At 37.2% G+C, this 26,764-nt stretch overlaps 1 protein-coding gene across 10 annotated transcripts in view; it reads left to right on the plus strand.

Moving 5' to 3' along the window:
• Positions 1-26,764, plus strand: part of Spag16 (sperm associated antigen 16) — a 919,670-nt gene that overhangs the window by 212,004 nt on the left and 680,902 nt on the right. The window contains exon 13 of one of the 10 annotated variants that reach the window (XR_010054628.1): positions 3,680-5,602. The exons of the other annotated variants lie outside the window; for them this stretch is intronic. The gene's annotated coding sequence lies outside the window, so the exon portion shown is untranslated. Of the gene's footprint in view, positions 1-3,679; positions 5,603-26,764 lie in introns of those variants that run through there. 10 annotated transcript variants of the gene reach the window in all.

The raw sequence follows: 26,764 nt of genomic DNA on the forward strand, positions 1-26,764 counted from the left end.
ACTTACTTTGTTTACAACCATGTAATAGTCCATTTAATATATATTTCAAAATTTCACTATCTCTTCATCTATTGATGTACATAAGCTTGATTCTAGTTCTTTGTGACAGTGAATAAAGCAGTAACAAACATGGGGATATAAATATCTCTATTGTTGGACATTTAGTTCTCTACATATCCAGGAGTTAAGTAGCTAATCATATGGTTGCTCTATATCAATGTTTTGGGAAATCTCTCAACAGATTTCTTCAATGGCTATATTAATTTGTACCCCACTAACAGTAGTAGAGATCCCCTGGGATTCGTTGTCGGCATGCTGATGGTGCCCATTCAGCGTGTGGGTAGGTGGTGTCTCAAAACAGTTTCAGTTTCCATTCCCCCGGTGCCTAAGAACGTTGAGCAACTTTGCCCATTTGTTGGTGATGGTCAGTTCTTTTCCTTTGGTGTTGATTTCTTCAATTCATTGTACATTCTGGATATTAGCTCCCTGTCTAATGTGTAGCTTGTAAACATTTCTCCCATTCTGTGGGCTGTTAACTCTTCTGATTGTGTCCTTTGGTGTTTAGAAACTTTTTATTTTCATGGGATTAGTTCCCATGTTGATGGCATAGTATTTAAGAGTTCTTCCCTACACCGATATCTTGAGGGATAGCCCCTGTGTTTTCTTCTAAAAGTTTCTTTGTTTGAGGTTTTAAACTAAGGTTTCAGGTCGATTTTCTAATTGATTTTTTGTACAGGAGAAATGTATAAATAAATTTAGCTCTTCTTCCAGTTGAAAGCCAGTCTTACCAGCACCATTGTAAACTAGGATATCATATTTGCCTCCGTATCAAGAATTATGTAGGTAAAATTAAGCTTCAGCCTTTTATTTCGTGGTCTTTTATGTCAGGATGGTCTTCCTGACTCTTCTATGAGAGTACCCGGCTGTCTTTATTGCTCGCTTTATGCCTTCATTCGCGGTGGTGTTGTGACACCTCTAGCATTGCTCTTGATCATTAGAATTGCTTTGGCTGTTTGTGGTTCATCATGGAAAAGTTGGTAGAATTTAAACTTAAAAAACTCCCTGGGGCAGTATAAGTTCAGATAAGAAGCATACACTGGTCATATAGTCCTGCCCAGCTTGAAAATTATAGGCTTTTATTTTGTGGTCTCTTATCCTTACATTCTATATTTCAGAAAAGACTTGGTGTGATGGATGCTGATTTGACCCATACCACAGTTTATAGCTTCTTTTGGGATCTGTGCAATGTGTATTCGTTACCAGATCTTGCTCCAGGAGTCTTTGTGGTTAGATGTGTCTGCTATGTCTCCGATTGTTGTTGTCAATGTCTCCCCACTCCTCTGTCTTCTCTCATGAGTCTGTTTCCACTGTGTGCCTCACTGTATTGCCAGTTCAAACACTGTATTGCCAGTTAGTTCCCAGGTCTGCACTGAGATGGCCAATTGATACTGGTGGATTTCAGAAGGTTCCGGCCTTGACACTCAAGAGTCTGCCAGGTCTGGCGGGCTTATATGTTTTTCTCTTATAATTTTATATTGTTGAACTCAAATAACTACTCAAATCATCCCAGTGGTGGCAGAATATTCCTTGCTATCCATTCCAATGTCCGTTTTCCCGAATGAAAGGACATACACATGTAGCCTTATACTTTAATATACCTTAACCAACTCAATGGCTGGGTCACTTCTTAACGTCCACATGGTTAGCGCACTCCCTCCAATACTCCTGAGATATTAATTACTAAAATCTATGTTCCATCTTTGCTGCCCCAAACCACACATGCAGCCCTCCTGAGCGTAATCCCTGACTCTCACATGATGGCCATGCTCTCTCTTCTGCACCTCTCAGATCTGGTGTATCTTCCCTCCTCCTTGCCATGATGGCTATCTCCTTCCTCCTCCCTTGGAATCCTCAAAGTCCCACCTCTGTCTCCCTTCCTAGCCATTGGCCTCCGGCAACTTTATTTACCAATCAAAACCATTTGGGGGCAGGACCCTCAGTGTCTTACATGCAGATTGTGGATTCTTGTGCAATTTTGGGGACTCAGTTGACTTAGTATAAACATTTATTTTTTTGAGCCATGGAAATTTTAATGGAGCACATTTTAATACCACATACTCTGGTATCTTAGTGCTGTATACGTCAAGTCCATGTGTGTTCATGCAGACAGATGTGGGGACTTTGATCACTATCCAAGACTAGAATGGAGACTGTCTCCTTGGAGTGTGCGATCTCTGCTGTGTTTCTTCAGCAACTTTTCAGAATAGTTTTCTTCTGAGACTAGATTCTCAGCTGTGTAACTGTAGCTGTGCAGGACTCCACTGTCCTGAAGAGCATTATGGTCAGACAACTTTTCCTGCTCTACTAAACAAGGCAGGAAAAAGAACAGATAGGAAGAAGTCTGACATCAGAGACTTTGGGACCCCCTCATGTCCACTCTGACATAACATCTTGAGCCACAATATCTTAGACTATAGTTATTCACAATTCATGTTTTCTTTATGGAAAAAACCTAGATGTTTTCATATCTTTAGTAATTTCATTTTTGGTGATTTGACCTTTAGAAATGATGGGTAGTATCTGTTAAAGGCTTGTGACATGAACTTGTTTAAGTGGGAGAAATTGATTTCTATCTATTAACAAAGAAGTTGCTAGACTGTGTGTATTTAATACTTGAAAATGTATAAGCCATATGAAAGACGTTTTTATTAATGGCACTGGCATATTTCTCTTTCATCTTCTGTATTACTTTGGAAATATTTGGATGTTTCAAAGTGATGCAAACAACTACTTGATGCAATTTATTGTGAAACATTTGAATGGAACAAAAAAATGGAATCAAAAGATGGAGATTGCCACAGTTGAAACTGATATTTTAATGAAGAGAATGACATGATGTGGAAGAAATGATTGTCTATTTGGAGGGGGCATCTTTTATTTACATTTCAAATGTTATCCTCTTTCCCCCACCCAACCACCCATCCCTTCCCACCTCTCCTTACATTCCCTTACACTGGGGTTCCAGCCTTGGCAAGGTCAAGGACTTCTTCACCTTTTGGTGCCCAACAAGGCATCCTCTGCTACATATGCAGCTGAAGCCATGAATCTGTCCATGTGTACTCTTTTGATGGTGGCTTAGTCCCTGGGAGCTCTGGTTGATTGTTGTTTTTGTACTTATGGGGTTGGAAAGTCCTTTGGCTCTTTCAGTCCTTTCTCTAACTCCTCCGATGGGGACCCCATTCTTAGTTCAATGGTTTGCTGTGAGCGTTTGCCTCTATATTTGTCAGGCTCTGGCAGAGCCTCTCAGAAGTCATTTATATCAGGCTCCTGTCAGCATGAATTTCTTGACCTCAGCAATATTGTCTGGGTTTTGGTGGCTGTATGTATATGGGCTGGATCTTCAGGTGGGGCAGGATCTGAATGGCCATTCCTTCAGTCTCTGCTCCAAACTTTCTCTCCATATCCCCCCCTATGGATATTTCTGTTTCCCCTTCTAAGAAGAAGTGAAGCATCCACACTTTGGTCATCCTTCTTTTTGAGCTTCATGAATTTTAAAGCTGCTGCTGGTATGCTAACACCAACATGACAATCACTTAGTAAAGGGTTTAGTTTGTTTTATTTTAAACCAGGGTAATAAACATTAACTTTTTTGTTTCTTTAAATTTGTTCCTTTATATAGATGGCCCAAGTCTCATCCCAGTCTTCAGTATATGTTCCTAATATAACTTAGGAAGAATTACAGGTAACTTCTTTTATGCTTTATTACAAACCCAATTTATGTATTTTCAGCATTGTTTTCAGATAATAAAATAATCGAATCAGTGCTCTCTTGTAAAGATTTTAGAAAACCCTCTTTTCGGGTTTTAATATATGGCTTGTGTTTTCTATTTAATGTGTTATTTCTTTCCTCTACAAAGCTTTCTCTGAATTATCACAAAATTTTAACACCCTGTGCTGCACATGCTCGTGTTTTCACCTTTGGAACATAAGAAAGAAGTTTTTGCTTTCAAGAGGAAACTTGGACAGTGAGAGATAGCCAGATCTGAAATGGTTGTTTTATAGACATATCCATAGAATGCCAGGGTCATAGGAGAGGCACAGAGTCACAGAGCTCGGAAGCTTGTGTCCTATATTGTAAAAATATTGCAGCCACTTTTCTTTCTCAAAAAGGAGCTTACATTAGAACAAAGTATGAGATTTTCCTTCTATTCACATGCCGTAGTTAGCAAATGTCCCCTTTAATTCTTCTCACACTTTGTTCTAATGTAAGCTCCTTTTTGAGTTGCTTTGATATATTACACATTTAATGTAATTTATAAAAGCCTTACCTTTTACAATTATGGGACTTTTACAGTGAAAATGATAGCTATATAGAACTTGTATTGTGTATTTTTGTTACTATCAAGAATTTTTTCTTTAGTTTTATACTTGAGTCATGGATTTAAATCCTATATTATTAGTAAAGTATTTTCAACACTGCCATATATAGATAAGTATATTTATTGATATAACAAACACTGAGTTTATAATGGTAGGTATAACAGGGAGAAAAAATTAAATATCTTAAACAATTGACCTCAGATGCTTTCAAACAAACAAAAACAAATTCTGTAGTTGTTGGCAGGTCCCTGGACATCCGTCAGTAGCTATGAAACAGAGTCTGTGAGGTCCTGGGATGCAAGAGAAAGCTGAACTATGCTCTGTCAAATGGAGGATGGCATAAGAATGGAAAGGCACTGGGACAGGGAACTGTGAAAAGAGTTTGTGATATTCTGTTTAAATCATTCTGTGATACAGAGATGTGTGAAGAAAGGGCTCAGAGTTTATATGATGGTCTGTTGTTTGATGTACTGAAGCAAGTTCAGCTACTACAGGTAATAGTAGCTGTTGACAGTTCCTGAATATTTGTTTCCTAGTAGAAGATAAGAATGTGGGTCTCTTACTCTGTACAGAAAGCTTGTGTTTCAGTAGAGGAAGTTCTTTGGTTGTATTTTATTGCTGGAGATTAAGCACGGTGACTTGCTTGTGTTGAATATCCCATTCTTGTGTCCTCCAGAAAACTCACTTTTGCTTAGATGTTCTTCTATGCAATAGGGAACAAATATATAAATAACTTTTTTCTGCAATGCATATAAGGCAACTTCAAAAAAAAGATGATATGGCATAACACAAATGAGAAAGCACATTAGCCTTATTGGATGTTGGTTCACTATTTATTGGTAAACTAATAACAACACCAATTTAGTAAATTGTTCTGTTGTCTCTATGTATTTTCTTTTGCTTCAAGTATGAGTAATTTTCTAGTCAACATAGAGCATATTTTAAAAGAAAAAAACTAACTATATAATATTGGTATATAAATTAAGTGACCAATGTTTCGCCATTATTTGTTTCCTTGAGAAAGAAAAGAGTGAATTTTGTACAAAAGAAATGAAGCATGCATTACTATGAAACACATGGATAGAGATGTTTACTCTGAAATCAGTTAGCTGTTACTGTGAATCCCAAGATATCCATGACTGTCATTTACTGTTTTCTCTATTTTGATTCTGATTGCCATTTTTTCTATTTTTGCTGTCACTACATCTGAAACTAAATAATTGTTGCCATAATATTTTTCCAAATTTTTATATATATATATAAAATATATATTATATAAAATATATATTATATTATATATAATTATATATAATTAGATTTTTTATTTACATTTCAAATGTTATCACCTTTCCTGTTTTCCCTCTGGAAACCCCCTAATCCTTACCCCCTCACCCCTGCTTCTATGAGGTTGCTCCCCCACCTCCCCCACCCACACACCTCCCTGCCCTGGCATTCCCTTACACTGGGACATCAGACCTTCACAAGACCAAGGGCGTCTCCTCCCATTGATGCTTAACAAGGCCATCCTGTGCTCCATATGCAGCTGGAGCCATGGGTTGCTCCATGTGTACTCTTTGGTTGGTGGTTTAGTCCCTGGGAGCTCTGGGTGTCTGATTGGATGATATTGTTATTCTTCCTATGGGGTTGCAAACCCCTTAGGTACTTCAGTCCTTTCTCTAGCTTTTTCATTGGATTCCCAGTTCTCAGTTCAACAGTTGGGTGTGAGCATCCACCTCTGTATTTGTCAGGCTCTGGCAGAGCCTCTCAGGAGACGGCTATAGCAGACTCCTGTCAGCATGAACATCTTGGCATCTGCAGTAGTGTCTGGGTTTGGTGACTGTGTATGGGATGGATCCCCATGTGTGGGAGTCTGGATGGCCTTTCCTTCAGTCTCTGCTCTACACTTTGTCTCTATATTTCCTCCTTTAATTATTTTTGTCCCCCTTCGAAGAACGACTAAAGGATCCACACTTTGGTTTTCCTTCTTCTTGCTCTTCATATGGTCTGTAAATTGTATCTTGGGTATTCTGAGCTTTTGGACTAATATCCACTTATCACTGAGTATATACCATGTGTGTTCGTTTGTGACTGGGTTCCCTCACTCAGGACGATATTTTCTACTTCCATCCATTTGGCTATGAATTTCATGAAGTCATTGTTTTTGATAGCTGAGTAGTACTCCATTGTGTAAATGTACCATATTTTCTGTATTCATTCCTCTGTTGAAGGACATATGGGTTCTTTCCAGCTTTTGGATATTATGAATAAGGTTACTAATATCTATATATTTTGTTAAGTTTCAGAGCAAGCCAACTGCCAAAAAATGCTGTTTAATAAAATTATGATGTTTTTGAAGCTAGACATTATGTGACAACCAAGTTCTGATGCCTTGACTGTCTCTAAAAATTTTTTGTCAGCTGGTTGAATCCTGATGATCCTCCTTGGTGCTTTTTAAAGTTTAGCTTCTAGAAAATGCACTTGGGAGACCCATACCAGACCCTGCTAGCAGCAACAAGGGACTCTGGAGATTTAGTAACAAGAGGAGAAACAGTGTTGCCATCCCAAGCAATTTTGACTGGAGCTTCTTCTGCCATCAAGCAGAAGCAATTATGCCAAAAACTCAGGGGAAATATAACACTATTTCATGGTCATGATTTGGTCATGTCAGTACCATCTGCGTCAGAAAGTTAGACACTGGATTACATGTATACATGTACACACATACACACATACACACACACACACAGAGTATATTGATATTGTAAGCACTTTAAAGATTTAGGAAAGAATAGTCTAAAACTAGATGAAAATTTTCTCAAACTTTGGGCACTTTTTCATGTGAACAACAACATGCCTTCTTGAGGTCTTCATTGTAAGGCTGTATTTATTAGCTAACAAACCCAGAATTTTAGCAATAAAGTGTTCAAATAGCATGTATGATGTGTGGGAGGAAATATGGCTAAAAGGCAGTCCTTTTCAGCTTCTCATCTCGATAGATTAATTACTATCTTTAAATTTTTGAAATTTCTTTAATTTTATAAATAATGAACAAAGATGTTTCAGAGTATTAAGATGTGTAGGCAACCAAAATGACTTTATTTCTTCTTTACACATTAATTTTACTCACATAATTCATATTGAAGTTTTCTTGGCTTTATAGTAATTTTACTCAATATGAATTATGCTAGAATCTCTACTCTTGGAGAGGTAAAGTAAAATTTCTGTCAAATCAATAAGTTGTAAACATTTATATTTGCATACGATAACCTAAGAAATTAACATTTGCAAGTGACAGACGTGTCAGCTATGGTTTGAGTTATGACTCTTGCTCATGAGAGAAAACAGCACTCAAAAGATTACAAGGGACTTCTTTTGAAACACTATAACCTCTCCCCCCTTCCGTTCAAATTATTTAATTTGATCTCATAACATAGTTCAGTGTACATAATGATGGCTATTCTAAACTATACTATATGTTCACGTTCCTTAATTTCTATCTGCTTCCTGCCTCAGAAGGGGCTCTGCACCACCTCATTTCACAAACAAAGCTGGGAGCATCTGGTTGTTTTTATTTAGATTCCAAACCATGTGCTGGGGAGTCATGGCTTCCATGACTCTTTCCTATGTAAAACCATCAGAGAAAATCTTATTGAGCAATGTGAGTAGAAGCATGGAAAAAGATCACCCTCTGTACTTTATAGACACACCAGTGTGAGATTAGAGCCTAATGAAACACAGGCACAGGGCTGCTGCAGAGGTGGGCATCATGACATCAGTGCTAGACAAAGAGCTACCATTGTATCTGGAGTCATAGTGAGGAGGCTACCACTTCAAAGACAAAGCTTTAATTCAAAAGTCATTTTCAAGTGTTATTGTTTTTAGTGTACTTATGATATCCCTGTTCCTTCCCATTTTTCTATCTTGGAAAGCCCAGCACATCTCCCCTACCTCCTCACAGAGTCGTCTTTATTTCCCTATCCATCTAAGTTTATAGAACTTAACTTTTCATCTTATTTTTGTTTTCTGTGTGTGACTGGTAGGTCTGCATCTACGACTTTGTCATAGTTTTGTGCATGCTCTCCCAATCACTGTGAATTCACATGTACAGCTGCCCCGCTCTGTCTTAAGATAATGTCTTCTTACATTCATTCACTACCTCTGGCTCTTATACTCTATTTCACTCCCTCTTCCCAAATGATCGGCAGGGCTTGTAGGGAGGGACGTGGTATAGATGTTCCCTTCAGGGCTGAACGTTCTGCATTCTCTCAGTCTCTGCACCTTGGTTAGTTGTAGGTAACTGTGCTAATCAGGATATACTGCAAATAGAACTTTTCAGATTCAGATTGAGAGATGAATTTATCTATGAGCATGATGATAACTTTTATGAAGAATGAGTAATGCTATGTCCATTTAGCAGCGTAATTGTAGTAGATTCTACTCTAAGGACTCTCATCCATTTAGTCATAGATTCATAGCTTGATAATAGTGCTAGGTATGGGGTTTGTTTTGTAGCTAAGCCTAAAGACCAAAAATAAAATAAAATTATTGGATACTCAGTGTGTAGTGTTTGTCCCCATAACAATGAGTACTGTAGCTCACAGAGTTCATAGTGCCCCCTACTATAAACCAGAAATGAACAACCAGTCACTACTTGATTCACATTAAAGTTATGCACACATACCCACACATCTATAAATGCATAAAAAGTGAGTCTTGAAGGTGATGTTCCAAGGGGAGTGACTCATTATTAGTCATGTAACTCTTAAAGTTCATTTGAATTAATAATCTACACAGATGCTATTTGTGGTTAAGAAACTGCAACCACATGCATAAGTAAATTTTCCAATTAGAATTGTAGACGTTAGTGTGGTTATAATGCTGTTAATTCAAATGATTTTATGTGTCCAGCCTAAAATATATCTGGAGATGTGACAATGTTTAAGTTCTAATTATATTTCTTAGTTAATATTTAAGTAACTCTTAAAAAATATTCATGAAAGCATTTCATGCTTAAGTCCTCAGCTACCTTTCAGGTGTTAAGAGATCAAAGAGTTTTGACCTTTAGCAGCTAGTGTGGCAATCCAAACACATTTGAACATCTAAATATTATAAACTCAGGCAAAACATTCCTATGTTGGCTTTAGGTTAGTCTCACTAGGAGAAAGGATTCTGGTGAGTCTGGCTGAACTGATAATTTTAGAGTTTAGTTCAGAATTTGGGTAGGGTGGATGGTGGAAAGGAAATGAGTGGAACACTGTTGAAAGAAGAGCGACATGTTTCAGAAATATCTGGAAATGTGCAGAAGTATAAGTAATATGATTATGTGCAGCACAACTTACTGTAAGATTTTATATATATATATATGTGAGTATATATATATATATATATATGTGAGAGAGAGAGAGAGGAAGAGAGAGAGAGAGAGAGAGAGAGAGAGAGAGAGAGAGAGAGAGAGAGAATAGTTACTTAGAGTTTATAAATGGTAGAAGCCAAGAAATAGTTTGGCTTCTAATGAGAAGTCAAGAGAGCCTATCCTCATGTAACAGCTTCAAGGTGTAAAAGCCAGAGCACATTTTGAAATCAGAATCTGCTTGAATTCTTGAAGTCTTAGTATCTGTTTTGGTCACTGGGTACATGAAAGAAATATGCATTAAAATAAGAATGCATGTAGAAGACCAAATGAGCAGGAGAACAGGGAGATGCCAAGTGGAATTCATCCATTAAAAATCCACTAGTAGGAAATTGAACACATCCAAAGAGCGGGGGTGTTTGAGTCTTGGAGATACAAATCTGAGAGCCATCCTGTGTTCTCATGTTTATTCTCTGTATTTGTAGTATTACAGACAGAAAATTATTTTCTTGTGGGTTTTAAAAATGTAACCTGAGTAACACCTGCAAATGACGTTTTTTACTTTGTTTAAGCAATGTATTAAACATCAAAGACCCATGAATAATTTAAAATAGTTCTAGTTCATTTCCTTCTTTTTATCTTTTTAATAGAATATTTATATGTTGCCCATTACTTATCTTTCAAGAAGAATGCATCCTCATATCTTTATATTAACAGGAAATTGAATACGGGCCATTACAATGAAGGCCTATAGTAATTTGCTATGACAATGACTTAGTAGGAGAACTTTAAAATTATTTCTAAGCAAAAAAATATGTAGACACCTCATATATTTGTGATTTTTGGCATGAAACCTCAAAGGCATAACGAAATGACAGACACTGTAATAAAACTTTTTATCCATGTCAAAAAAAAAAAAAAAACTACAGTTGAAGAACAAAGCATCAGAAAGAGATGCTAGCTGATAAACTAAGGCTCTTGTGCTTTCTAGTTAGAACGTATGCTTCTAACTTAAATAGTAGTATGATCACTTGTTTCTTGAGAAGCAAATTCATGTTGGTTATGTTTTTAAAGTTAAAAATACTAGTAAACTGGCATTTGCTGTGTCTCATGAAGAAAAAATATAGATTGTAGCTAGAAAGTTGGCTTGGGAATTATGGATGGAGGCTGCTCTTCCAGAGGACTCAGGTTCAATTCCTGGAACCCATATGATGGCTCAAAACATCATTACTTTCAGTCCCAGAATGTCCAGCAACTTCATCTGGCCTTCATGGGTACTACTCACACATTTGGTTCAGACATAACCATGCAGCAAAACACCCATGCACATTAAAACTGGAACAATAATAAACAATGCTAATTGTTCATTAGACTTCACAGTACTCCTCTATGAGTGAAATATAATAAAAGGATAATAGAGAATATTTACTTGGCTTTGCTGATACATTTCTTGCTGAGTGTTAGTGGACTAACATACAGGACCTAAGCTCTCAAAAGCAGATCAGTTCATAGTGTAGATGAGAAAGACGTAACTTTTCACCTTTTGCCTTTATAAACATGTGCTCCTAAAGTATTTTGTGTTAACTTTCCTATCTTTGTATAGGTATTTTATTTACGAACAAATAGAAAATGACCGTTATTAGTCAGTTATGAGTTTTCTAACTTTGGCTGATGACCAGAGTTGACAGTTTCATAACCACTAATGAGACTGACCAAACTGTGACAGACAGTCCCAGTTCTCTAGACATGTTCTGTGACAGAGAAGGACCCAGTCCCAGTCTCTCTCTACTCATATACCTTTTCCCAGCTTTGCCTTCCTTCCAGAATGTCTACCCTTAAACACTGGGAGTCTTGGGGCTCCGCTCAGTTTATGTATATTCCAACTATAGCTCATGAGTAATATTTCTGATTCACAGGACAACAAATCTTTGGAAATGTTTTAACATTAGAAGTCTAATCCTAAATCAGCTTGATGGTAAAAAAACAGGATCATTAACCTACAATGTCAAAATGTCTCTTATAAAAATTATGATAGATAATGGCTACTTTCCTACAAAAGCTACAAAAGCAGTTGCAAAATTCCCACAGCCTTATTGTGTATGTTTTCGTAGCATAGATTTAGTGGTAGTAGGAGGTACCATGGCCTGGTAGAGTCTGTAGATTGTGTTTTAACATAAATTTGGTATCTGCATGGGAAAAGTCGTCTACTAATCCCTGAAAAGACCAGTCTTGAAAATTTATATATCATTCTTTAGCACATATAAGACACTTCAGGCTGAACTTCTATGATCCTTGTCATTATGAGTTCCAGTAAAAGTGACATTATTTTAAAGAACATTCCCACAGGAAGAAATGTTTCTAATGGAGGAAGGCCACATAGCTCAAGTTACAGGTGTAGTTCATGCATATTATAAAATAACAATGAATAAATAATACATTGTGGTAATTTTTTCTATTGGTCTAATTAAAATATTACCATCACTAATGAATAAAATATTCAATGAGACTCATTAAGAGAATGATAATGTATGCTTTATGTAGAATTATGTCGATAGGTAATGGAAACCAATGCGTGTATACATGTTTGGGGGCTGGGCAAGGGAGAATAATTGAACTAGAATATAACAAGGACAAGTACGAATGTATATCCAAGGAGCAAGATGGAATTACTATATTAAAAGAAATCCTAAAAGGACACAATAGAATAGAATTGAAAGGGTATTCTGGCTTAGGGTTCTTGTTAAAGGCAGGACAGTGAGACCCAATACCTAATGTGGTGGTGAGAAATGAAGAAGCTGGTTAGATATTGAGGGGGAGAAATACAGGGTGCAGGATCCAAGTTACATGGACCTCACAAATATCACTCTTATGAACAACCGGAGTGAACAGGAAAGCTTAAACTCAGAGCCTACATGGGAAGAGAATTCAGGGGAGCATGGGGAACCTTTGTTTTTGGAGAAGATAATATTACCACACTTAAAATAACTTGTCCTGACTTCTGATTTATGCCTGCACCTGGAGCTGAACCACTCCCACAGCTCTCTGTACACAAATCCCATGGGGGACAGAGATGACCTCTCAGAAGTGCAGATAATCCAGAGAGCTCAGGGGAGACTGCCACTTCTGCTCACATTCCTGGCCCAAGAGGAACCTGCCTAGTGCCCTCTGGATACAGGAACCTAGGAGCAGTCGGGGGAGGACCCTTCCGGTTTCTGCCTGATCCCAGAGCTGAAAGACAGTCACCTGGAGAGCTGACACACCTGAGATCAAAGGTAAGACCAACTCTTCTGCTCCAAGCACCCACCTGGAGGCGTCAGGACACACAAACCTAGGAGCAGCTCTCTGTCTCCAGATCCGGCTAGAAGAAAACAGGTCTACAGGAGTGCTGACTCAGAGGCGTACAGGACAGTCAAGTCACTGTAAGAGACAGCAAGAAAAGCTGGCACCAAAGACAACCTGATGGCAAGAGGCAAGAGAAGGAACCTAAGCAACAGAAACCAAGACTACTTGACATCGTCAGAGCACAGTTCTCCCACCAAAGCAAATACTGCATATCCAAACACACCAGGAAAGCAAGATTTGGATTTAAAATCACATCTCATGATGATTGTAGAGGAGTTTAAGAAGAATATAAATAAGTCCCTTAAAGAAATACAGGACAACACAGATAAACAAGAGGAAGCCTTTAAAGAAGAAATACAAAAATCCCTTAAAGAATTACAGGAAAACAAAACCAAACAGGTGAAGGAATTGAACAAACCATCCAGGATTTAAAAATGGAAATAGAAAAGCACAAAGGGAGACAACCATGGAAATAGAAAAGCTAGGAAAGAGATCAGGAGTTATAGATGCAAACATCACCAACAGAATATAAGAGATAGAAGAAAAAAATCTCAGGGGCAGAAGATACCATTGAAAACATTGACACAACCATCAAAGATAATGCAAAATGCAGAAAGCTCTTAACCCAAAACATCCAGGAAATACAGGACACAATGAGAAGATCAAACCTAAGAATAATAGGTATAGAAGAGAGTGAAGACTCCCAGCCTAAAGGGCTAGTAAATATCTTCAACAAAATTATAGAAGAAAACTTCCCTAACCTAAAGAAAGAGATGCCCATAAACATACAAAAAGCCTATAGAACTCCAAATAGACTGGAACGGAGAAGAAATTCCTCCAGTCACATAATAGTCAAAACACCAAACTCAAAAAACAAAGAAAATATTAAAAGCAGTTAGGGAAAAAGGTCAAGTAACATATAAAGGCAGACCTATCAGAATTACACCAGACTTTTCACCAGAGACTATGAAAGCCAGAAGATCCTGGGCAGATGTCATACAGACCCTAAGAGAATACAAATGCCAGCCCAGCTTACTGTATCCTGCAAAACTCTCAATTAACATAGATGGAGAAACCAAGATATTCCATGACAAAACTAAATTTAAACAATATTTTTCTAAAAGTTCAGCCCTACCAAGGATAATAGAGGGAAAACTCCAACACAGGGAGAGAAACTAGACCCTAGAAAAAGCAAGAAAGTAATCACCTTGCAATGAACCAAAAAGAAGAGCCACAAACATAAATCCAGCTCGAACAACAAAAATAACAGGAAACAACAATCACTATTTCTTAATATCTCTTAACATCAATGTACTCAAGTCCCCAATAAAAAGATGTAGACTAACAGACTGGATACATTAAGAGGACCCAGCATTTTGCTGCATACAGGAAAAACACCTCAGTGAAAAAGACAGATACTACCTCAGGGGAAAAGGTTGGAAAACAATTTTCCAAGCAAATGGTCCTAAGAAATAAGCTAGAGTAGCCATTCTAATATCAAATAAAATCAAGTTTCAACCAAAAGCTATCAAAAAAGATAAGGAAGGACACTCGATATTCTTCAAAGGAAAAATCCACCAAGATGACTCTCAATCCCAAATACCTATGCTTCAAATACAAGGGCACCTACATTCATAAAAGAAACCTTACTAAAGCTCAAAGGGCACATTGCACCTCACACAATAATAGTGGGAGTTTGCCACACCCAACTCTCATCAATGGACAGATCAGGGAAACAGAAACTAAACAGAGACATAGAGAAACTAACAATTTATGAACCACATGGATTTAACAGATATTTATAGAACATTTCATCCTAAAACAAAAGAATATACCTTCTCAGCACCTCATGGTACCCTCTCCAAAACTGACCAGATAATTGGTCACAAGACAGCCCTGAACAGATACAAGAAGACTGAAATAATGCCATGCATCCTATCAGATCACCACAGACTAAGGCTAGTCTTTAATAACAACAAAAATGACAGAAAGCCCACGTATCCATGAAAGTTGAACAATGGTCTACTCAATGATAACTTGGTCAAAGAAGAAATAAAGAAATTAAAAACTTTTTAGAATTTAATGAAAATGAAGGCACAACCTACCCAAACTTATGGGACACAATGAAAGTGGTGCTAAGAGGAAAACTCAGCTCTGAGTACCTGCAAAAAGAAACAGGAGAGAGCAAACAGTAGCACCTTTACCTCGCACCTAAAAGCTATAGAACAAAAAGAAGCAAGTATACCCAACAGGAGTAGAAGGCAGGAAATAATCAAACTCAGGGCTGAAATCAACCAAGTAGAAACAAAAAGGACTATACAAAGAATCAACAAAACTAGGAGCTGGTTCTTTGAAAAAATCAACAAGACAGACACACCCTTAGCCAGACTAACTAGAGGGCACAGAGTCAGTATCCAAATTAACAAAATCAGAAATGAAAAGGGAGACATAACAGCAGAATCTGAGGAAATTAAAAAAAAAATCACCAGATCCTACTACAAAAGCTTATATTCCATATTCAACAAAACTGGAAAGTCTGGAGGAAATGGACAATTTTTTAGACAGATACCAGGTAGGCAGATTTAATCAAAGTTAAATCAGGATCAGATAAACCATCTAAAAATCCCATAACTCCTAAATAAATAAAATCAGTTATTTAAAGTTTCCAACCAAAAAGGCATAGGACCAGATGGGTTTAATACAGAATTCTATCAAACCTTCATAGAAGACGTCACACCAATATTGTCCAAACTATTCCACAAAATAGAAACAGAAGGAGCACTTCATAAAGCCTTCTGTGAAGCTACAAGTATGTTTATACCTAAACCACACAAAGACCCAAAGAAAGGGAACTTCAGACCAATTTCCCTTATGAATATCAATGCAAAAATACTCCATAAAACTCTCACAACCGAATCTAAGAACACCTCAAAATGGTCATCCATCATGATCAAGTAGGCTTCATCCCAGGGATGCAGGGATAGTTCAATATACAGAAATCCTTTAAAGTAATCTAGTATGTAAACAAACTCAAAGAAAAAAACCCCACATGATCATCTCATTAAATGCAGAGAAAGCATTTGACAAAATTCAACACCCCTTCATGTTAAAAGTCTTGGAAAGATCAGGAATTCAAGATCCAACCTAAACAAAATAAAAGCAATATACAGCAAACCAATAGCCAACATCAAACTAAATGGAGAGAAACTTGAAGCAATCACTTTAAAATCAGGGACTACACAAGACTATCCACTCTTTCCCTACTCCTTCAGTATAGTTCTGAAGTCCTAGCCAGAGCAATCAGACAACAGAAAGAGGTCAAAGGGATACAAATTAGAAAGGAAGGAGTAAAAATATCACAATTTGCAGATGATATAATAGTATACTTAAGTGACCCCAAAAGTTCCACCAGAACTACTAAGCCTGATAAACTACTTCATCAAAGTGGCTGGTTATAAAATTAATTCCAACCAATCAGTAGTCTTCCTCTACTCAAAGGATAAATGGGCTGAGAAAGAAATTAGGGAAAAGATACCCTTCACAATAGTCCCAAATAATATAAAATACCTCGGTGTTACTCTAACCAAGCAAGTGAAAGATCTGTATGACAATAGCTTCAAGTCGCTGAAGAAAGAAATTGAAGAAGATCTCTGAAGATGGAAAGACCTCCCATGCTCATAGATTGGCAGGATTAATATAGTAAAAATGGCCATTTTGCTAAAAGCAATCTATTGATTCAATGCAATCCCCATCAAAATTCCAACTCAGTTCTTCATAGAATTAGAAAGAGCAGTTTGTAAATTCATTTGGCATAACAAAAAACCCAGGATAGCAAAAAGTATTCCCAACAATAAAAGCACTTCTGGGGGAATCACCATCCTTAACCTCAAGCAGTATTGCAGAGCAATAGAGATAAAAAATTGTATGGTATTGGTACAGAGACAGGCAGTTAGATCAATGGAATAGAACTGAAGAACCAGAAATGAACTCACACACCTATGGTCACTTGACCTTCCACAAAGGACCTAAAACCATCTAATGTAAAAAAGATAGCATTTTCAACAAATGGTGCAGGTTCACCGGGAGGTCAGGATGTAGAAGAATGCAAATCAAACCATTCTTATTGCCCTGTACAAAGCTTAAGTCCAAGTGGACCAAGGACCTCCACATAAAACCAGATACATTCAAACTAATAGAAGAAAAAGTGGGGAAGAGTCTCAGACACATGGGCACTTGCGAAAATTTCCTGAATAAAACACCAATGCCTTATGCTCTATGATCAAGAATGGACAAATGGGACCTCATAAAACTTCCAAGCTTCTGTAATGCAAAGGACAAAAGAGCAACCAACAGATTGGGAAAAGATCTTTACCAATCCTAGATCCATTAGAGGGCTAATATCCAACATATACAAAGAACTCAAGAAGTTAGACTATAAAGACTCAAATAACCCTATGAAAAATGGAGTTCGGAGCTAAACAAAGAATTCTCACCTGAGGAATATTGAAAGTCTGAGAAGTACTTAAAGAAATGTTCAACATCCTTAGTCATCAGGGAAATACAAATCAAAACAATCCTGAGATTCCGCCTCATACCAGTCAGAATGGCTAAGATAAAAATCTCAGGTGACAAAAGATACGGGCAAGGATGTGGAGAAAGAGGAACACTCCTCCATTGTTGGTGGGATTGAAAACTAATACAACCCCTCTGGAAATCAGTCTGGAGGTTCCTCAGAAAATTGGACATTGAACTACCTGAGGACCCAGCTATATCACTCCTGGGCATATATCCAAAAGATGCTCCAACATACAACAAAGACACGTGCTCCACTATGTTCATAGCAGCCTTATTTATAATAGCCAGAAGCTGGAAAGAACCCAGATTCCCTTCAACAAAAGAATGGATACAAAAAATGTGGTACATCTACACAATGGAGTACTACTCAGCTATCAAAAACAATGACTTAATGAAATTCATAGGCAAATGGATTTAACTAGAAAATATCATCCTGAGTGAGGTAACCCAATCAAAACACACACACACACACACACACACACACACACACACACACACACACACAAACACACAGAGTATACACTCGCCAATAAGTGGATATTATATCAAACTCTCGAATTACTCAAGATACAATCCACAGACCACATGAAGCTCAAGAAGACAGACGACCAAAGTGCAGATACTTTACTCCTTCTTAAAAGGAGGAACAAAACAAAAATATTCATAGGACAGTATATGGAGACAAAGTTTAGAGCATAGACTGAAGGAATGGCTGTTCGGAGCCTGCCCCACCTGGGTTTCCAGCCCATATATATACAACAACCAAACCGATTGATGAAGCCAAGAAGTTTATGCTGACAGGAGCCTGATATAGCTGTCTCCTAAGAGGTTCAACCAGAGCATGACAAGTACAGAGGTGAATGCTAGCAACAAACCATTGAACTGAGAATGGGGTCCCCATTAGAAGAATTAGAGAAAGGATTGATGGAGCTTTAGGGGTTTGCAACCTCATAAGAACAACAATACCAACCAGAGCTCCCAGGGACTAAACCACTACCCAAAAAGTACACATGGATTGACCCATGGCTCCAGCTGCTATGCAGAATTCCCCATGGGGAATGTCATGGTAGGGAGGTGGGAATGTGGGGGTGGTTGGGGAGGGGGAACACCCTTATAGAAAGGGGAAGGGTATGGGATAGGGGGCTTATGGCTGGGAAACTGGGAAAGGGAATAACATTTGCAATGTAAATAAAAATATCCAATAAAAAATAAATCAGAATAAAAAAGCATGCACATAATTAAAAAATAACTTGTCCCCTTATCTTGTTTATTTGACATTTTATTTATATTAACCAAATTTTGACTATAGCTGGGTTAGGATTTGTGCACAGAATGTGGAGGAAGGCACTGTAATCCCAGGAAAGACAAAGAAGCTATGTTTTACTTTGAGTTCTGAAATACAACCGTGTTAATGAATCTACGTTTAATCCCATGCACACAACTATGAAATTATAAAGGAAACCCTGACTGAATCAGCATACCCTTTAACTCTCTTTGATCAATTGTATTTCAGATTGTATCTAAGTAAAGGGTTTTTAATTTTTAAACCAAATGTTTTCTCAGAAGCACTTGCTTAAAGTTTTAAATTTATTAGATTTCATAATTAATCAGTCAAACAACTAGCTGAAAAATGCAAATACATCTAACAAAAAATGCATATATTCACAATACCGTCCTTTTTCCTGATGTCCCATATCTAAAAAGCATGAGGCAGTTATAACAATGGGAATAATAGACTAGATGACTCTTTGGGCCTTTTAGCCACGAAGTTCTTTGGAGAGCTGTGGGAAGTCTCTCTTCACAGGCAGGGTATTCATTGAGGGTACAGGCTGTCAGTTCCCCAGGAAAAGAGGAAGTTGAGCGTTTGAATGGTGCAAATGAAGTTCCTGGCTGTGCATCACAGAGCATGAAATTTGAGGTTGTTGGTGTGAATCAGCCTCTAAATGGAATACCAAGGACAGCAGATGCCACTTGCAGGGTCAGTTCTCCACTCCTTATTTCACGTGAGGACCACTCTCCAAACTTGTCAGTATAATATTATTTTAGTGCAGTTTAATATTTTAAAGATTATCCAAGTTTTTTTCTTTCACTTTAATAAATGATATACTACAACACCAACATGATGGACTGAAATTTCTGCTTCAATCCATTTATCCCTACATTTAGAAAGATACCTAATTTACCCAGTGCTCATTCAAACAATTCACCAGCTTTCCATTGCATCCATGTTGGAGTTAGCATAGTTTCACGTTGTGGTGCCTTGAGGTTCTACTTCAATACTGCAGCTTCCTGTGATGCTAATCCTAGTCAGGTAGGTGTAATGACATTTGCCTATAAACATGCATGTCTTTCCCTGGAAACTGGCAGGATCTCTCAAGCTAACATTTTACACGGATTTTGGTTGAATTCGTAGAATAGTCGTCACAGCTTTGATCATCTAGAATTGCATTTCTCTTTTCTTTATCCCCAATGCACACCTGTCTTCAATGCCCATGAGCTCTCAAATAGCTAGCAGTATGTGTTTTTAGATGTTTATTCCAAGGGTGTAGGTATTTTACTTTAAATTTTCACACAGTCAAATAATGTGGTAAATGTTTATATTTGAATATCCCTTGAGGATTTTGTCAATATTCTTGTAAGTACTGTTGCCAATACAATTGATGGTATTTACCCCTTTATTGTTTATTTTTAAAGACGAGGTGTACTTGGAGGTTTGGAACTTGCTTAGTAGATCAGGCCAGACTTGAGCCTATGGAAATCCTCCTTCCTCAGATTTCCGAGGTATGGTGTTATAGAAATGTACCGCATGTATAGCTACTTCTCTTTTCTAGTTCTGTTTCTCCATCTGTGTCTTATATTCATTCATTGCCACGTGTAACTGAAGAATCAAAGAAGATTTCACCTCACACCCACACCTCATCAATACTCCCTCTGTGCCTGTGACTTCATATGCATAGTTGAATGTGTAGTGTGGCTTTATTTCTACTGCTGTGACTATATGTCGTGTCCTTTCTTCATATCTGCTTGCTCAGGGTCTTGCATCTCTCTACCTTTATTATTTCCCTTCTTTTTTAATCCTATGTCTGTTTTTGGTTCCATGGAAGTTTTCTCCTCATTACCTCCACTACCTATAGTTCCATTTCTCAGTACTCCTCGCAGAACAGTGTGTGGACTTCAGAAGTATTGTAAAAGCTTCTCTGAGGACTGAATAGGTGGCTCAGTGTTTTGGAGCACTCACCGCTCTTAAGAAAGACGGGTTTAATCCTAGGTCAACTGGCAACTCACAAAGAACAGTCTGTATGTAAATCCAGTTCTTGGGAATCCAATGTCACTGTGTGAACTCTAAACATTAGACACACATGTGATCCATTTACATGAAAGTAGATCACTCATATACATGAAACTTAAATCAGTAAGATATAAAGTAATGAAATCTCTTTTATATAATTTCTATGTCATTGTCTGTCCTTTATTATGCACTGCTAGAAAAATGCTTGGAATTTCCCCCATGGCCATGTTAGGTTTCGCATCTTACAATTTTGTGCATTCATGTTCTTCATGTTCTCTCCTTTTTATTTTATTTTGTTATGCAGTTCTAGGAATCAAAATCTGGGCCCCATGTGTTAGACTCCTACACTATCACTCACCTTTATCTCCAGGACATTTCCCATCTCTCTGGTCTCACTAGTCCCTACTCATCTTAAACATTTCAAATATGATAGCTTTTAAAAGAGGCTTTTCATCTCCTCTTTGGGTGTGTTTTTCTGTGTGTGTGTGTGTGTGTGTGTGTGTGTGTGTGTGTGTGTGTGAGAGAGAGAGAGAGAGAGATTATATGCTTATATGTTCATGTGTACATACATAAGTGTGTACATGTGTACATGTGTATATGTATACTTGTGGAGACAGAGATCAATGTCCTGTGTCTTCCTTCATATATGGTGGCTCATGGAACTTAGAGTGCACACATTTGGCAATGCCTGCTGGCCCGGTAGCTCCAGGGATCCTCTCTCTCCACCGTCACCTGTGCTAGGGTTTCAGGCCATGCCATAGCATCTCTGAGTGCTAGAGAACTGAACCCAGGTTTTTACTACTGAGCCGTCTCCCACCTACCCTCATTCCTACTAAGTTACCTTTCCTCTTGGCTCTTAGCAAATGTTATTGTAGTTAGCCATTTTATGTTTTGGATGGCTTCAGAATTTTTAAAAATATATTTTAGGGATGATCACTAAATCTCAAAAAAGAAAAAGAAAGAAAGTATTTTAAAAAAAATAGTCTGTTTTCTCTTTCTGCCATGTTTCTCAGGCTTGGTGTCAGGTGCTTTTACCAGCTGAGCCATCTCAGTGTGTGTGTGTGTGTGTGTGTGTGTGTGTGTGTGTGTGTGTGTGTAAACCAGGCAATCAACTGATGTTTAATTTAACCTAACTTCTATTTTATTAAAACCCATGATTCTATGAGGTGGTACTTTAAATTGTATTCCCTGATACTTTGTCTCTTGAAAACACTTGCTTTTGTAATATTTGTATCTGTTCCTGTGTCTGGCTGATTATCCACTTACTTATTTACTAAATGATCTTTAGGTTTTAGAAGCATTTTAGAGGATCTCTTGTTTGACAATCAATGTGTGATGTGTTATAGATGCTACCGTATCCTGAGTGTCGTGAGGGAGGGAAATTATTCCAAGATTTGATAATAAGCTAGAAGCTCAGCTTTAGAAATATGCAAATCAGAGACCTCTACCCCATCACACATAAGAGTAAACTCTATGCTTTCTAGTCCCTGAGCTTTTCCTGTTTACACTCAGCTAATTACAGTAGTGATGTTGTGCTGAAAAGTTTACCACCATGTGCTTAGTTTTATTAATAATTATAATGTAGGGGTTTGGGGGAGGGTTCACTTTCGTAATTATTGAGTTTATCCAGCTGGAAAACTTTGAGACAAAGAGACCTAGACATGTAATTCTGTTGTCAGTCAGGCTAGGAAGAAAGCAGGTGTTCTTTCTTAACATCTATCAAGTGACAGAGTTACTTTTAAATGCTTTATGTGATAATTATCTGACACTTGGATGCTTCCAATGTTTAGGAAAATTTAGAGATAGATTAAGACTCCTCTTAATATATCACAAAGATAGTTTTATACAAAATATGAAATCATAAATGTGTAAGAACTAACATTTCTTGAGATTAAACTTGTTAATTTTTTCGTTAAATAATATAGTCAACATCTAATTGCAAGTAGGTTAAAATAATAGTTGAATAGTAGAGTTTGGAGTGCTGCTTTATTTTTAAATATCTTAGTAAACTTTGATATAAATGCTAAAAAGCAATGTTGTATGAATCAGATGACATTGTTTATTAAAATTGAATATTTTTATTTTGCAACTTATGATCTGATAACATATTAGGGCATACCTAGGTCACTGTTGTATGCTTCAATAGTGTGCTTCTGTGTGTCATTAACTAGGAGATGACTAGAAGGTAAGATGCCTTTGTGCTATTCTCCTCTTGACAGATAATTTTACTATCTAACGCTAGATCACAAAGAGTTATAAATCTCCAGGAATGTGTCTCCTTTTTTTTCTTACAGTAAAGTCAAAGATCAAATTGATAGTATATTTGATAAAAAGAATCCTACAGTAAATTTAAGATGCAAAGACCAAATCAAAATTAAACAAAGAAGCAGGCACATAACTTTCTGGTGATCATACTGAACTGATTGAAAGCAGGCTTTTGAGTAATGGTGCAGAACTCTTAAATGTTGATTTAAATCTTGAATAAATACATATGATATTTGTATTTCTCATGAAATCATACTCATTTTACATTTTTGGTTTATTTAGGGGAACTTAAGGGTAAAATTTTAATAAATTAGCATTTAGGCCTCAACTTACACAGGGTCTGCATTGTTCATACTTACTGTTTCATTAGATCAGTGTTACTTCATGAAAATATGAGCTTAAAAATCACTGTAAATCAAAGCTTTTTCTAGCTTAAGTTTTAATATTTATAAATAATATTTATTTAGGACCATCATTTATAGAAGTTTTTATCCTGTTCTCAAATTAAGTCAACTAAAGTGCAAAATCTCAATATGATCAGGTATTACTTTTCTTCCTGTTCCTAATAGGGAGGTTATGGTGAATTCAGATGCAAAATCCGCAGTGAGACTCAGTGTCTTTCTTCCTGGGTGGCTGACACTGTGGGATTGGCTCAGGGAAAGTTGAGGAAAGGAGAGAGAGAGAGATAAAATGTGTGAATTGAGAGCAGCTTAACCGTTTTGTAAGATTACCTCACGGTACACAAGCTTTGCTGAGTGAACACACTCAACAATCTACTGACTTATGTCTGTGAAATGTTGGACTCGGAGAACTGACCTTTAGAGATGATGAGCTGTGTCACCCAGCTGGAGCCAATGCTTGTTAGGAAAGGTTATGTCTCTTCGGGGTCATTCTGTCAGGCTGCAGTGCTCTGATGTGTTTATTTATTCTTTGAGAAGGATCCTTCTCAAGGACAAGGTTTTTCCCAGAATTTAAGTATCCGATTTAAAAAACAAAACAAAACAAAACAAACAAACAAACAAAAAAACAGTCTTAATGCTCCATTTTCCATTTTCTGAGAACAGTCCAGATATGTTGTGACACTTTAGTTACAGAGTGAGGTGGTAGGTTGGTTCTTTGGTTACACCGGATGGGATTACTCGAGATCAGCTAAGTATGGCCTAGGGTTGTGAATCCTTGACTATGGCTTCTGTATAGCCTTCGTTCACAGGCCTTTGAAAACAACACAGCTGGGGTCCTGACTAGGAGAAATTCATTTATTTCCCCACGGATGGCAGGGAAAGTTTTCTTCATTTCTCTCTGGTAAAAATTGTTAATTTATCAAGTGTGACTGTCTCTGATTTCAGAAAGTTGTTTATTATTATTTACTAGCAAGTCTAACAGGGACCCTTCTTAGTTGTTTAATTTGTGTTTTCCAGCCCTCAGTTCATTTTTCATGTTTTCAAAATTATTAAGTTTAATCCTAGTTCTTTCTCCATGTGTGACTCTAGCACTGATTTTTCTGATGACAGGTCACTGTTAGTAAGAAATCTGAGTGCACAGGCTCAAATCAACATGCATTGATTCTCCACCTCATGTGTATGTGTGTGTGTTTTGATCTCACCTTGCTCTTAGGAAGCTACTAATATTTGTAGCTGGAGAGATGGATCAGTGGTTAAGAACACTGATTCCCAGCTTCCACATGGTGGCTCACAGCTGTCTGGAACTCCTGTTCCAGGGGATCTGATACACTATTCTGACCTCCACAGGACCAAATCCATATATGGTAAAAAAAAAAAAGGGGGGGGAGGGGAGAAAGAAAAAAAAACTGCTATAATTCATGGTAGGGTTTCCCCTGATGACATGACTTGATTACCTCTCCAAAGTCCCATTGCTAAGCATCATGTCCAGATGAAGCTCTTTTCTACCTAATACTTCACAATAGAGGTTAAAGTTCAATACTCAAAGGTTTGGTGATTGCAACATGAGCTACATCTAAAATAAAGCAAATATTAGATTTAAATACATTTTTCTTATAGTAGTCAAGGACATTGATTATGATAAAGATCAATGAGTAATTATATTAATGGCATGTTTTAATTATATTATTTGTATTCATTGATCAAGAGTAATATTTTTCTACTTGAAAAATAAATCTAATATGTCCTAGGCTAAAGCCATGAGAAAAACTTAAATATCTTGTAAAACTTCATTCCATACAGAGCAGGGGATTTTAATAAGTTTCATGGCTTCCTTTGGCTCAGATGGAGTGATTGGTTACTTGTGGTTGGAATTGCACCCTCTGTCCTGTTCACTTTGCCAACAGCTACACCACTAACTGCACCGTTTTCTGTAATTTCCTATGTAATCTAGTAATACAGTTCTTGAAGAAGTGGTGATGCACACTGGGAAACAGTTCTATTCAGCTGTACATCCTGTTATCTATTACATTAGGTGCTGGCACGGAGTGGTAGATAGGACAGCAAAGGAATATGGAGCCTTTATTTTAGAGCTGCAGGGATATCTGCTTCATAGTAACACTTAAAACATCTCTACTGATATATATATATATATATGTATATATATATATATATATATATACACACATATATATATAATTAAAAGGGCTTTTCCTTGATTTGGTTCACTACTTTTAGAAAACGATCCATTTATAACTACTTTTTGAATGACCTCTAGAATAAATATTTGGTATGAGTGAAGGAGATATAGAAACCCAGAGCCATGGCTTAATCGTATAATACTGGCTTAGTAAATAGAGCTTCAGTGCTTGGCTGAGCCGCCTTTGCTCATTGGCCATCTCTGCCTTTCTACCCTCTTCCTTCCTGTTGGATAGATCACACTTTTGGCCAATTCATATATATTAGATATTTGCAGTAATAACCTCAGGATTTAATGCAATTGATTATTTCCACATGGAAGTGTATGACTTTTTCTTACTTTGGATTTAGATAATTTTATTTTAATTTTAAAAACAAATCTCTATTAACCAACTAAGCAGTGTGTTTAATAAGGTGAAGCAGAGGAAATTCCACTGTTAGACTGTTTCACACATAGGGTAGGAACATCTGTCTCTTGGTGCTATCCTCAGAACACAGACAATGGTAATAACATATAGGCACACACACAAACAAACATACCACTCCTTTAAGGCTATTATAATTAGAACATTTTTGAGTGATTAAGTAAGTTACACAAAATTAAATTAAGTTTACTAATTTTCAGACATTTATTGAACACCCAATGTAGCAGTTATTCTGATGTGATGGTATAGACCTCATGATTTTCCAGATGGTAAATTCTTCCAGTAGGAAAATCAAAATTGTTAGTAGAAGTGAATAGTGCATTCGGTTCCTTGAGAATGTGTCCATTAGATATATGTTTGTAAATACAAATGTCTGGGCCAGTGCGATGACTCAGCAGGCAGAAAGCACTTACTTTGTATGCAGGAGAACCCGAGTTTCATCTCTGTGACCCACAGAGAAACAGAGAGAGAAAATAGACTCCACAGACTTGTCCTATGACATCCACAGGAGAGCCATGGCTCATATGTACACACACACTCA

Source organism: Rattus norvegicus, chromosome 9, assembly GCF_036323735.1.
Source record: "Rattus norvegicus strain BN/NHsdMcwi chromosome 9, GRCr8, whole genome shotgun sequence".
Lineage (NCBI taxonomy): Eukaryota > Metazoa > Chordata > Mammalia > Rodentia > Muridae > Rattus > Rattus norvegicus.